The 13,764-nt window shown below is 42.7% G+C and overlaps 1 protein-coding gene across 1 annotated transcript in view; it reads left to right on the plus strand.

Annotated features, from left to right (window-relative positions):
- The first annotated feature begins 2,683 nt into the window (after positions 1-2,683).
- The window catches only part of LOC142784945 (uncharacterized), a 161,303-nt gene continuing 150,222 nt past the window's right edge, over positions 2,684-13,764 (plus strand). Inside the window, exon 1 of the mRNA XM_075883328.1 lies at positions 2,684-2,853. The gene's annotated coding sequence lies outside the window, so the exon portion shown is untranslated. The remainder of the gene's footprint in view (positions 2,854-13,764) is intronic.

Consider the following 13,764-nt stretch of genomic DNA (forward strand, 5'->3'; position numbering starts at 1 on the left):
TGCTGCTTGTCTAAAAAGCATTCTGACACAGTAAGCGAAGATTAGGGTTTTGACGCTGATACGGCCCCTACAGTGCACACTGAGAGAATAGAAGCATATTTTGTAGACCAGTTAAGAAAGATGAGGACATGACATTGAATGGTTAAGGTTTGGAATAACTATTGTGAAAGGCCGAAGACGCGTAGCCTAGTATACGGTGGCCGCTTTCACGTCGGGGCTTTAAGACCAAGATATTCGTACGCCCTCTGGACAGCCCAAACATTTGATGTCCGGACTCCACTCTGCGGTATCCCACTTGTTGTACGATGCTGAATTTGGGTCGAATAGCCAAAGGCGCTGCTTGAGCACAGGATGTAAGGTGGCTAAACCACTACAATTTCTACGCGAGTTAGGTAAGAAAACGCCGGGATAAAGCGTGTGGAAAAGACAGGCTTAGAATACGTTTCGGTTTGAAGACATTGAATTAGGTGACATTGAATGTTAGTAGGAAAAGCTATGTCCTTGCTTCAGTAGCGGAGCTGGAAAAGCCGTATAATTGTTTCCGTCAGTATTCACACTAGACATGTTTTCCACTTTGACAAAAGATAGACGTCTGTATTCAACGCAGTCACAGCCAGATAAGCAGGTTTCACTTACGGAAGGAGAAAAGAACAAGTTGTTGGGATGTCTACACTGAATATCCCTGATTCATCTTCTGCGTTCCGGGATCTACTGGAACCTAAAAGTCTACTTGTATCATGTGTCAAGCAAAATGCCAGAAAATAAATGGGAAGTGCTGAATTCATCTTTTTATTTGCTAACAATATCACTGCGGTTCCAGTCGAGACATAGAATTGCAGGTTTATGTAAAAAAGGCATAGAGACTTAACGAAACCACATAAATTGGGCTAAAAAAACTTGTTCTGTAGGTCGTCATCAGATTTCAATATAAGTAGAGCTATAGAGCACGCAAGAAAATGCGGTCAGAGACAGCACACCCAATTGCTGCGCAAGCGCGTACATTGTCGTGAGACTTTGTGGCCCTGTTTCTCGCTACGTGAGGCACAAGGTCTACGTTGAGAACTAGTTATCCACCTCAAAGCTGCAGGTCACTCTATCACAGTTTAAAATTTTGTCACTCCCGAAGGTGAGCGTTGATCTTCTATAAAATTGACGCCGGAGAAGTGAAAAAGAGCTGAAGTTTGAAAGACCAGAGGCTGAGAGGAACTCACAACCACTTATAAGACATGAAGCTTCGGTTTGTGCATTGGTGTTTTATACGCGAAGTGACATTTATATCGAGCTTTGTTGGGACATATCCAGCCAAAAAACTAAGCACTGATTTACCTCCGACAAAGAACTTGACTAAATGTATTGCCCCAGCGCATTAAATGCGCACAAAAGAAATATAGGAAGGGGAGGGGTCGACCTGCCTGACTCACTGCTCAATTTTTACCACATACATTTCAGATCAAAGAAATGGCACTTTCTAATTTTAACACATTTTATAGACCTATCCGTAGTAGCAGCATGGCTATTTTACAGGAAGATGCAGGGGCAGTTTGGGAAGAAAGAAGTACTAACGCTGCTCTTTTTAACACAAAATTTCGAAATGCGTCACCTTGTACAATTGCCTACCCAACAAGCGCCCATGATGCCCTTTAAGTCAAGACATCTAATTTCAGGTTCAAGCTAAAAAAGCACGAGGAGTGGCTGCCACAGTGATAACAAGAGAAGTTCGTTCTTACCAAGTCGGTTATTGCCCAGAATTGATCAAAAAGAGACAAATATGTAGAATGCAGGAAGTTCAACATTCATCTGCGCCTGAATGCAGCAAACAACTGCTTCATTTATTCTTCGTATTGCGCTAAAACGCCACCGTCTGTAAAGCTATGTTTTTGTCGATGGCAGTAAGACCACTCAGCCATCATGACGTGCTATATTTGGCACAAAGCTGCATCATTATTACTACAGCCATTTAAATTCTGAGAGTTTTTGTTTACGTCAGGGTTCAATCAACCAACAATGAAAGTTGAAAATTAATTTTGAAATATATTTCTCGCAATTCGTATAGTTGAAGAATCTCAACATGTATTTGTCGAAAATATCGGACGCGTAATCTGCTCCTTCGGGCAACTCACAGAGTCCTCCTTGCGTGATAACTAGCAAGGTTATCCAAAAGAAATTCATACTAGTGAAACAAAAGTGTTCAGGACAACTCAAATGTTACCAGCAACTGCCAGTTTTTACCTACAAAATATCTAATTAGGCTAATCGCAAGCATCGTTATAGAAGGATATCGATGTCTGCTCGTGCACCGGCCTACTATATTCATGTAATCTCTTTCTTTTTTCTGAAAGTGTGAATTATGCGGAGCAAAAAACTCGATGATTGTATGTTATTAACATTGTGGGTGTGAAAGAAGATACACGGTGCCAAAGGATTCGCAGAGTTTTATGTATGCCCGCACCCTCTAGGTATATGTTATGTTATTGCACGTTGTGCTCTTTTACAATGTGTAAGCGTAATTGGATGAATTGAAATAACATATTATTATCACACCAAGAGAATTGTGTCCTTCAAAATTATTACCTTCATTTTTCTTGTATTTCTACTGAAATTGCCATTTTTTGATCTCCATAACATATTGCACAGAGAAGAGGTTAAACACTGCTGGCTCACGCTTTCAGGTATGTGACCCGTCCTTCTGTTATTAATTCATTAAGCCACACGTCATATCTAAACTACGACAAGCGTCACTATAACGTATCGGATGAAGTCCTGGTCCGCAAGCTCACCAACTGCCTAATTGTACCACCATCCTTATATGAGCATCCTACGCACCCAACCTATGTGCCCTACAACAATAGCCTGGTGAGTATTTACCTCCACTCATAATCATTTCTTAAGTGCACACAACGAGACACTGCATGCAACATTGAAATGTTCTACGCTTGACCAGAATTGCATGACGCTGCCGTACCATCCATAATTTACTTACTCACGACTGTGAATTCACCTACCTCCAAATAAACCAATTTGTAAAATGCGCTCAACCTTTCACAGGCCATTACAAGGAGTAGATGAATGGTTCACATGAAAATACAATGTAGCCTTTGTCAAAGTAGAAAATCATAATAACGACCATAGCAACAAATATTAGTAAATCTTCGTATTCAGAACAGAAAAGTAATACAAGATTCACTAGTTCAATTTAGACATTGTTTACAAGCAAATAAAGAGAACAATACCTAAGCCAAGTAAAGAGTACACAAAAAAGTAAAAAGAACACTGTGGTACGGCGTGCAAAAGTACTATTCTGCCCTTTCCAAACATTGCCCCACGCTTTTTATTGAAACCATTTCTTGCAGCAACGTCTTTTATATTTATTTATTTATTTATTTACAGATACTGCTGTCTCATGTTTGAGACATTGCAGGAGGGGTTACAATAAACACACAAACACAGCATAAAGAAAAACAAACATAACATTACGTAATTAGACGCCTGTTCTATAATGATCGCACAAAAGAAACTACAGCAAAATCAATAACTTCAAATACATAATTGAACACTTGTTCAACAAACAGCGCATGCGGTAGTTGTTTCAAAGTAGTTTCCAGATTCCAAGAGTCAACTGTGCACGGAAAAAAGGAGTATTTACAAAGTGAGCCGACAAAAAAATGAAAAGTTTTTATGTGTTACTGAAGGCGTGAGAAGTATTGCCTCCTGTGGTTACTATGTCAAATACAAGAATGGCGATGCGAAGAATTCAAGTGTACCTCCTTATATACATTTTGCGATTAATATAAAGCAAGGCAGCAGTAATCAAAGACATCAGCCACCGGTGAACACGTGTAGGAATTTCGACCGTCAGCACTGTGCGCGCAGGTTTACACAACAACGTAATCACCTATTGAGCACACTTTAACGCTGTGTTTAAAATGGTTCCCACCTTCAAGAAAAAGCTTTCCATGTTTAGTGCGGAAGTAACACTTATGTTTTAACACGTTGTGCTTACATAAATTCTAAATTCAGCATGGTGAAACAGCTGAAAATGTAAAGAAATGAATTTATGAAAATCAGAACGTGCCAAAACATGCGTATTGTGCCAACAGTCATCAAAAAAAAATGTGTCTGTCTCATACGGAACTAAGCAGTTATGTAGTGAGAAAAATATCATGTGCGTCTAACCTGCACGATTATCATATTTCTAGGCTTTGGTGACAAAAAGTGAAAACGTCAACTTTTGGCAGGTTCACTTAGCAAAAGTTGCCGCTTGTTTTCAATATTCTGCTTCAATGCACAGTTCCACCCGTGAACGAGGATCATAACAAAATACGTGAACATAACGGTTAGAAAGAAAGCTATCATTGTTGGCGTAACTGTAGGATGGGAGCATTCACGTTTTAAAAAAAATGGCTTTAAAAACTTGGGCCGAACTTCCATGTGCTTTAAAAGTATTAAATATGCTTGAAAATCACAAGGCTTGTCGATTTGGACCTTTTTTTTTTTGAAGCGGCACAATCTTTTTTTGAGCGAGATGAAGCACTGTTTCTCTTATTAGCTTGTTTTCTGTTTTCGGCTGAATCTCACCTCCTTGCTCCACACTGAGTCCTTGCCAGGTATATTGAATTTCTAACCTGCGTTTACGCTCTTTTTTGTCCATGCTTTGTGAAGTACCATGAATTTCCCGCTTGGAAAAACAGAACATAACCTAACGACTCCAAATTTCATACAAACCAACACTTCCCGCTCAACGAAAGCGCACGCAGTTTGAAAAATTGAGTCCTACAGCTGAGTAATAAAACTTTTGAACTAAACTGAAAATGCCATGTCCACAGGCAATAGAAAATACTTAGGCATTGTAGCGTTACGTAACAAACATACATAAAGCATTCACGATGCGATTGTCAGCGTTACGGAATAAAATCTTTCAGTTTTGTTTGCGGATGTGCTCACTCGGGGTCAGAAAATTAACACAATTTTCAAACGGCTCAACATAGAAACATGATTTTTTGGTAAGTATTCTTCCATAGACAGGAAGCTTGATAATACATTCATTTAGGTTCAAGAAGTTTGTTAATACATTCATTCAAATTTAATTCATATCATTCAGTTTGATAACACATTCATTCAGTTTTTCAAGAAGTTTGTTTTTGAAAATAGTGGTGAGATGAACTAACGCAATGAACGACGTCAGTGATATAGATAACGAACAACATCAGTCCTAACACTGACTCTCGTGGCCCCCATGGGTGGATCACAAGTAAATCAGAGTCCGTAATTATTATAGCAACAGATTGACAGTAAATAATATTATACGTTTGACTGAAATTGAATTCACCTGAATTCTTTGAAAGGTAAATTGTATTTTTGTCATAGGTTTTTGAGAAATCAATGATTAAAGTACCACGCTCCTCTCTGAACCTCTGTCATCGCGCCATTACACGTGTAAGTGCTTTTTTGCGCAGCCACGCCATTTGACTGAAGAACCTTCGAGACAATCCTACACCTTCAGACGCGATTACTCCCACAACGAGAACTTTACAGAATATTATGCAACGTACGAGGATCCTGGTGATAGCACTGACATATTCGACGACACATGTATAAATACCGACGCGCTTCATCACTTGTCAGTTGATGAACGACAGATGCTCTGTTCGCGGCTAACAGCGCTGTGTATATTGCTGTATCCTGACCTTTCATTCACCTGCCCCAGGTTCGGATGAATAACCAGCTTTATCGTCGACCTACAGCCTGTTCCCTTTGTCGGCAACCCGAACCCGTGACATCTGGTGGAGGTGCTTCCCAAAACATGTACCGAACTTCCCCTTCTGGTCGAGAGACCAGTGCACACCATCAAGAGACATCGACACTAAGGCTGAGCAGTGAGCCAGCCTCCGGCAGCAAGCACTACCTTCGAAATACGCGCTTCTACCCGACAAGAACAAGAAGGCTATGGACATGACTTCAACTGTGTTAACGATGACAGTCGCTGGGCCATAACCCGCAATCGTGATGCAGCTCCCCAGTGAGCCGGTGACCTTCTATTGATCGCCAAGTTAGGATACCGAATCTGGCTGGAGATACTCGAAATGTTCATGGCGTGTAGCAACTAGAGGTCCGATGATAAGCTGCGTCTTGTTTATTTCCACCTGGAAGACACAGCAAAGACATGGTTCGAGAACTGGGAATATACCACGACAACATGGGACATCTCTCGGACGAGCTTTCTTGCTGCGTTTTTAAGCGTTGTTCGAAAGGTAAAAGCTCTCCTTTGCTGGAAACACGGGCTCAACTTCAAAACGAAAGCGTCGCAATCTTCGCAAAAGAGATGATTCGTTTGTCCCACCAAACCGTCTGTGGCATTGCCTAGGAGAAGAATGTTCATTTGCTCCTGCGAGGAATAAAACAAGATCTCTTCACTGGGCTGGTGCGGCGTTCAACCATATTAGTTCATGAGTTTGTATTGAAGGTGATGAGAACCGAAAAGATGCTGCGAATTGGTGCCCACGAGTAAGATCGCCGATCAATGCTAGAGAGCGCAGGTGTTCACGCCTTCGGCTCCGATGACATACGCGAAACGATCCGACAGATCGCTTTTGCTGCGGTGGTCTAGCGCCTAAATTACCCGGCTGCTCACCAGCAGGTCACGGGATAGAAACCCGGCAGTGGTGACTGTATTCTTGACGAGGCTAAATTTTTCCAGACCCTTGTACTCAGTTTGAGTGCAACACTAAAGAACCCTAGATGGTCAAAATTTTCGGAGCCATTCATTCCGCCATCTCTCATATACATACGGTGGTTTTGGAACGTTAATCTTCATATGTTGATCAACAAATGCGACAGATCGCGAGAGAGCAGCTTAATAATCTGTTCCCTTCGTGAAAGCCACAAGTGGATTCAATGGCTGACATTGCCCACGATAAAATTTAGCGATCACTTGAAGTTAAGCGCTAGGCCTCACCCCCACGCCTCCACCAAGGGGCCGTGTGATCACATTTTTGTCGCCAGACACCGCTGCCACCAAGACCGACGACATACAACCCAACAGCCTCCCATCGGTGTGCACCGAGGAAAACCGACGTTTCGCGCACCCCTCACGACCACCCACCAACTACCACAGTGGAGAAGCTGACCCCACATACCACCGCTGCCAGTACCGTCAAATGGACCTACGTGGCTTAGCCATTTACGCACAGTCCCCACAGCATGGGCAGCGACCCCGCGCCATCGCTCAATACCTAACCGCCACAGAACGGGCACCTTGAAGTTCATCCCCTTTGCCATCTTGAACCCGACCGGTCACCTCACCGATGACAACAATATAGTAGCTTCAACAAGAGCTCTTCTGTGAGCCTATATTATTAAAACTAGAGCAGCAACCGATGGAGGTGGAGTTGCTGTACAATGAACTACTGAAGACCCTTCGCCGCCAACGTCACCGCCAAGAACGTCAACGCGAAGATACGTAAACATGTGGCAAGATAGACAGAACCCCGAAGTAGAAATTTTCCGGCTGGAATGAGAGCTAACAACACCGCGTGGAAGCAGCTGAGCAAACCTACTTAGTTGTGACTTGACGCCACGAACCAACTGCAGTGCACAAAGACGAATTAGTGACCTCGACGTATCATTCGACTGCCACAACGTTACCGCTCTCATCGACACTGGAGCCGACCATTTCATCGTCAGTGGGCCTTTCACCGCATGTTCAAGAAAGGAAAACAAGAACACACCTCCTACAACCCTTTTCCTCCGGCCTAAGCCTTTACCGTGAGCTGTATCAACTACTTTTCTGATAATGTCAAAGAAGTGTTGCTAAACGTCATAGACGCCCCCACGTTAACATGGAAAGTCTCGGCAAGTTTGCTTGCCGTGCGAACGTGGTGTCTAAAAAAGATCGTGGTTCCGAAGAACTGCGAGTCGCACTGGCACACAGCGCAGTGCATGGTCAGATGCGTTAGGGGTATCTCTTGCTATGAAGACGGGTGCTCTAGAAGACGTGTATTTAAACATCGGCCTCTCTTGCGACGTACACACGACCACACGACAGAGCAACCGCGCTTCCCGACGTTATCAAGCTTGTTGCCGACCATTGTACGTAGTCTGCACAGCTTGTTACTAAAAGAAAGGACCACCCTCAGGCTAAAGCACTGGACTGTTTTTGAGCTTATGAGAGAGCGCATGCACAACCATCTGTCAGCGCCTCATCAAACAGATGAATTGTATCAATGTATAGAGCCAGTATACCATTCAATAGGATAAAAAGGCTGCTACGCCACACGTTCACGTGCTCTAATATTAGATTACGAAAACATCCAGTGGTTTGGTCTGAGGGTGGTTTTTTCTGCTAGGCAGACCGTAAGAAGCTAAGCAGACCGTGTTCAGTGGTCGGCCACAAGCTTGATAACATGGGGACACGCGGTGGCTTCATTAAACACAAGATTAGATTCGTGTCGTGTAGGGCCTTCTTCATCTATTGCATTTCTCTGTCGTGTGGCTGTGTCTATCTCGGAGATGTTTAGACATACTTCTTAAAGAGCATCAGACTTCGTTGCAAGGGGGGCCCTCAACGCACCTTACTATGCACTGCGCTGAGTCTCTGTGTGATGGGCAGTACTCCGCGACAAAGATCTTGCTTAGACACCACGATCGAACGACGCGAGAACACGACGATGCTTTCCACATTACCGCGACTGCTTGTAGGTGCGTTAGCAATCTGTCTTTGGCCTTATCGGAAAGGGAAGTGATACTGTTCATGGAGAGGGGGCATGAATGTAAGGTTGCAAGAATGTTATGTTTACCATGAGTCATGACTACTCACCACACTCATCGTTTGCTCGCGGCCGTTTCGATAGGTTCACATATACCAACTTTGGTATTCTGGGACGTGAATGCATGAGAAAAGTGTATGGCCGGTGCAAAAACTATAGTTATAAAAAGCGTGTGTTGTTAGAACATGAGTGCATGCCACACTCATGATGCACTTGCGGCCAATCTGCTAGGTTCACATATGCAAATTTTGGAATTAGGGGAAGCAAATAGATGACGAAGGTGTGTGACTAGTGCAAACATGATAATCATGAGGTGCGTCACATGTAACAGCATGACTCGATGCCACGCTCATGATGTGCTCGTGACTGTTTCGCTAGCTTCACGTGTACCAAATTGGGTATGACGTGAAGTACGGGCGATGAAGCTAAATGACACGTCCACAAACATTCCAGACCTACCAAATTTTCTATCGCGTGACGTGAATAGATTACAAAGGTAAATGACACGTCGAAACATGATAATCACGGCAAGGAAGGCATGTACAGCAATATTTACGTCCGCCTGGTAACGTTCTGTTGATTTTCAATTCACATATCAAAGGTCCTCATTTGCGCTTCGAATATCATCTATTCCCACTGTACGTAGGATCTCTCATTTTTTAGAAAAAACAGACTGCTCACACTGCCCAATTGTTCACTGGCCACCTTGTATGTATAAGCCCCGGATCTTAACTTCCAAGGTAGTGCCAGTGGAAGATTGGTCGTGTGCGTTTTTGAACAACGAAAGTTCACAGCGCAGCGCGTAACTAAAAGCGGAATGCGGGTCCCTGTTTCAAATCGAAGTCTTCTGTCTTTGCACATTAGCAGCAATTTGCATGTTTCAGTAAAAAACATTCATTTAGGAATGCGTGCTTTGCGCCTCCAGAGGATTCTCTCCTGCGCATTCTCACGATGAGCCTCAGAGTCAACGTCGGTACCTCTGTATATGATAGTGAAATTAACTATGTCAGTAATGTGATAGCCAAATAAAGCGGATTGCGCATCAGGAGTGTATTTTTCGTAATAATTAGACACTTGTAAATGAAAAGCCTTTTGTCAAGTTTTTCTTACCTAAATGGCAGCATTTATGTACCCACTCCTTTTCACTAACGGAAGTTAGTGAAAAAAGTTCAGTGGTTTCGTCATAGCTAGTTTCATTTACGCCAATAGGCTCATCTGTAACGCAGTGCCGAGACTTATGACAGCTTTCTTCGGAAACTGCTCTGCTGCGTCCACGTTGAAAATGAGTGGAATTTGAATGGCGATAAGCAATGCTGTTGGCAGAACGCATGTCTCTGTTGCCATAAGTGATATGTTATGGTCTTCGCCACGTGCGACAGATGAAATATTGTCTATTGGTATATTTGTGGCTTTTTGAGACAGTTTCAATGTCGGCTGGTCATGCCTATATGTTCCGACATTTTTATATGTAAACTCTGAAAACTAACTTGGTACCGAAAAGCTTGTGTAATTTTCCAAATTCTTTGCTTACTCAACGACCGTCCCTCATTTGTGCTAGCTTAAGAAATGCAAATTTTAAACATAGAGAACATGGAGAGCTGCTCGGAACGACGAAAAAAACTTGAGTGTCTTCCCAGGTAACGCAGAAAGTTGAGTCAACGCAGTTTGAATGTTACGAATGTGAGGCAAAGTTAGACGGTAAAATATAACATTGCACCGACGTTTATAGTATTACGTTGCCATAACACAGTGTTTTTAATGTTGCAGCAACATTCAAATAATGATGTTGTCCTAATGTGTTGTTTTTAACAAGGCAACACCATTCAAATGACCGCGTTGCCCTAACGTGATGGTATTAATGTGGCAACAACAATCAATCACATTGGATCAACGTTGTATATAGACATCAAGCTTGTGTTTAACAGCGAACGTAGCGACAACACGGAGAGCATAATTGCTGAAACAACAATAACACACATGGCCACTTTTTAAACTTCGTGTACTCATTTGATTACTGGCTGACAGTGGCTAGTTACTGTGGTTGAGTAAGAAATAAAAGAAGCATGAACAATACAGACAACAGTTCAGCCTACGTTCGTCACACACTAATCTTTCTATGAATCTGATTTTTTTATGCAGCTGCACTCTATGTGATTATTTATTTATTTGTTTGACAATACACGATTGCCGTAGTGCAGGAGACAAAAACACCACCATGAGTCACGTGGCTAGGCCTCTATAGCTCCGCAGCATACGTTTTTCACCCAGAGTGACTATATTTGCACAAAAAAAGAAACTCAAGAACACAATCTTTAGGACTCCACATTTTCAGGCTACAAAAAGCCTGCTGTAAGCAGGCTTTATCTTAACATGTATGCATGAAAACTTGAAGAATAAATAATTTGTCTAATTTGTTATTTACTGTGTATTTTTAAACATTGCATGGGAACCAGTACATTATTAAGTGAGCAAGCAGTAGTTAAATCAAACTGTGCCTCCAATATGGCACTTCACCACAATCATTTTTAGAGTGCTTTCAGTATAATCACACAAGAAACAGGTCGACTAAAACAGGACCTACTTGCTTGCATGATGCAAGGCAACCGCCACTACAAACACTACGATTGGCAAGAATTATGGAAGTGGAACCAATGGGAACCATGGAGCTAGAAAAACAGCTGTTTCACAGAGCCCTTACCCTTGGGGAACACTAAAAGCAATGCATTGCTTTGAGAAAAAGAAGCAAACAGGAAAATCAGTAACTGTATATAGTAATAAAATAAAGTCATGGTCAAAAGAGGGAGAGAGGGAGAAAGAAAGATATGATATGACGAAAAGCACGGAGTTTCACCGAAAAGCAAGTATCTGGTTTGCTACCCTGCACTTGAGAAGGGAAACATAAAGGTAAGGAAAACGGAAAGACAGAGAACAAGAGAGCGGAAGAAAGCGAAAACACATACACACACACTAGAATGTCACAAACGTTCGGCGAAGCGGGTTGATCGCAGAAATTTTAGGAGGACGGTTGAAGTTGCAATGAATGTATAGACATGCCAAGTTTTCGGACAAAAAGGGTGCCCATTCTGGTTCGAAACTGCCTTGACAACTGTTTGCGATACTCAAGTATCCGGTGAGTCTTTGACAGATGAAAATGCAATAGAGCAGCTATTTCACGTGTTTTGCTCTTACTTTGATGAGAACTCGCATGGTCATGAAAGCATTTCATGTCTCCTTAATAACTTAATAATCGACAAAAAATTAAGCAATCATAAAAAAGTGTGTTATTCTCTCACTGCCAAAGCTATCATTCGCGGCACACACAACAAATACCAGGCCTGCAGAACACACTGTCTGCAAGCAAATATAAACATCGAATTGCACCACGATGAAATGCCACACTAATACAGAAGGACGATCACTCACATCAAACACAGTAGACACCAACATAGATCAAGCACCCCTGCTGAAAACACTGTGTTGAATGTGAAAGAGCACAGTAATCTGCAAACAATACCACCCACAGTAAATCTGAGAGACGCCACCAAGCAGATGCCAAGCCTGCAGAACAAACTATGCAGCACACAAATAACACCAACCACTGCAGTCCTCTTGCAATTTGTCCAAGGCCTGGCATCAGCTTTGCTTTGACTGTAAGGCTTATGTCGGCTTGAAGGAATTCACCTAATGGTTGCGATTCTCTTGCCCGAGTAGGTCGAGCGAGAAGACACACAACTGAGGCAAAGCTGCTACTGAGATACCATTCTATCTTTACATGACTTCACGCAGCTTTTTATGTAGTAGATGTAGAAGTAGCACAAGGTTTAAGCAGCTGTCTGGGCGACTGATACAATCGGTCAACTGCAGTGCCTTTCTGGTTGGTCGCAACACAAACGGCTGAGGTATATGTCACAGGTGTGCTCTTTTCTCCTTAACATGCTACCGTGCACTTCAATGCTGTAAGTTCTGACCACATTTTTCGTATGAAACTCGAGGCGTGAACGGTTGCAGTCCTAGTGGAGTCTTCTTCTTTAAAGGAAGCTTCAATGCTTTCTCTCAGTAGTAGTTCCTTACTAATTCCATTTTTTTTTCTACTAAGTCTGCTGGGGCAGGGTAGGTTTTTTAAGCAGCATGTTTGTCGTCGACAGAGTAGGTATGGTAACTTGTCAGCAGTTAGGCAAGCTTTCCTTTCTGTTCCAGCGTGATGTATATGCATATGTAGCACCACGTTTATGCAGGTGTCTGGACGACTATTACAATTGGTACACTGCAGTGTTTTTCGAGTTGGCCACAACAGAACGAAGGCTCAGCTGCATTTATCAAACTGTCAACTATTAAATTACACTGCGGCTGATTTGAGCTGGAAGTCGTGTGCGAGTTGATACTGCTCTTGGAACTTGGCGCACCCTCTACATTACAATTGTGAACTATTGTCGTTAGTTGGCAGAAATGGGGATTCATACCTGGGGAGGTCTCTTGTCTGATAATCTTGCCACGCTGCTGGTCATTGTAACATTCATGCGCTTCTAGGATTGAGGCAGTTTGGAAAGAGCCGAGACGTTATTTAGCTTGCCGTTTTAAGCAATGGAGGGTGCAGTGGGTATACCCTTTGTTGCGTGCCGGCGTAAAGTGTGCCTAAATGTGTTCATTTCTGGTTGTGGAGTTACCTCTGTTGGAGGACTGAAGTCTAAACTGTTGTAGCTAAGGGCAACAGGTCCGCCGGCTGCGAAAACTCGGCGTATCACCGTCCATTCGAAAGATGCAGTTTCTTGACTTGCAACAGTGAAATAAAGCTGAAATTGCTATGTGAACAGCATCCAGTTAACCCACAAATAGCCGATAATGCACTTACGCACTCAGATGTCTCTGTTGTGGACGTTATTTTGTGTAGGAAGATCCGCATCAAGTGAGCTTACGATGATGCTTAGCTGTTGCTGGTACTCTGCTTTTTTTACTAGAGGTTGTTGTGGTCAGCCACACTTGAACGACTCCTCACGTTTGACTA

Source organism: Rhipicephalus microplus, chromosome 2, assembly GCF_043290135.1.
Source record: "Rhipicephalus microplus isolate Deutch F79 chromosome 2, USDA_Rmic, whole genome shotgun sequence".
Taxonomy (NCBI): Eukaryota; Metazoa; Arthropoda; class Arachnida; order Ixodida; family Ixodidae; genus Rhipicephalus; species Rhipicephalus microplus.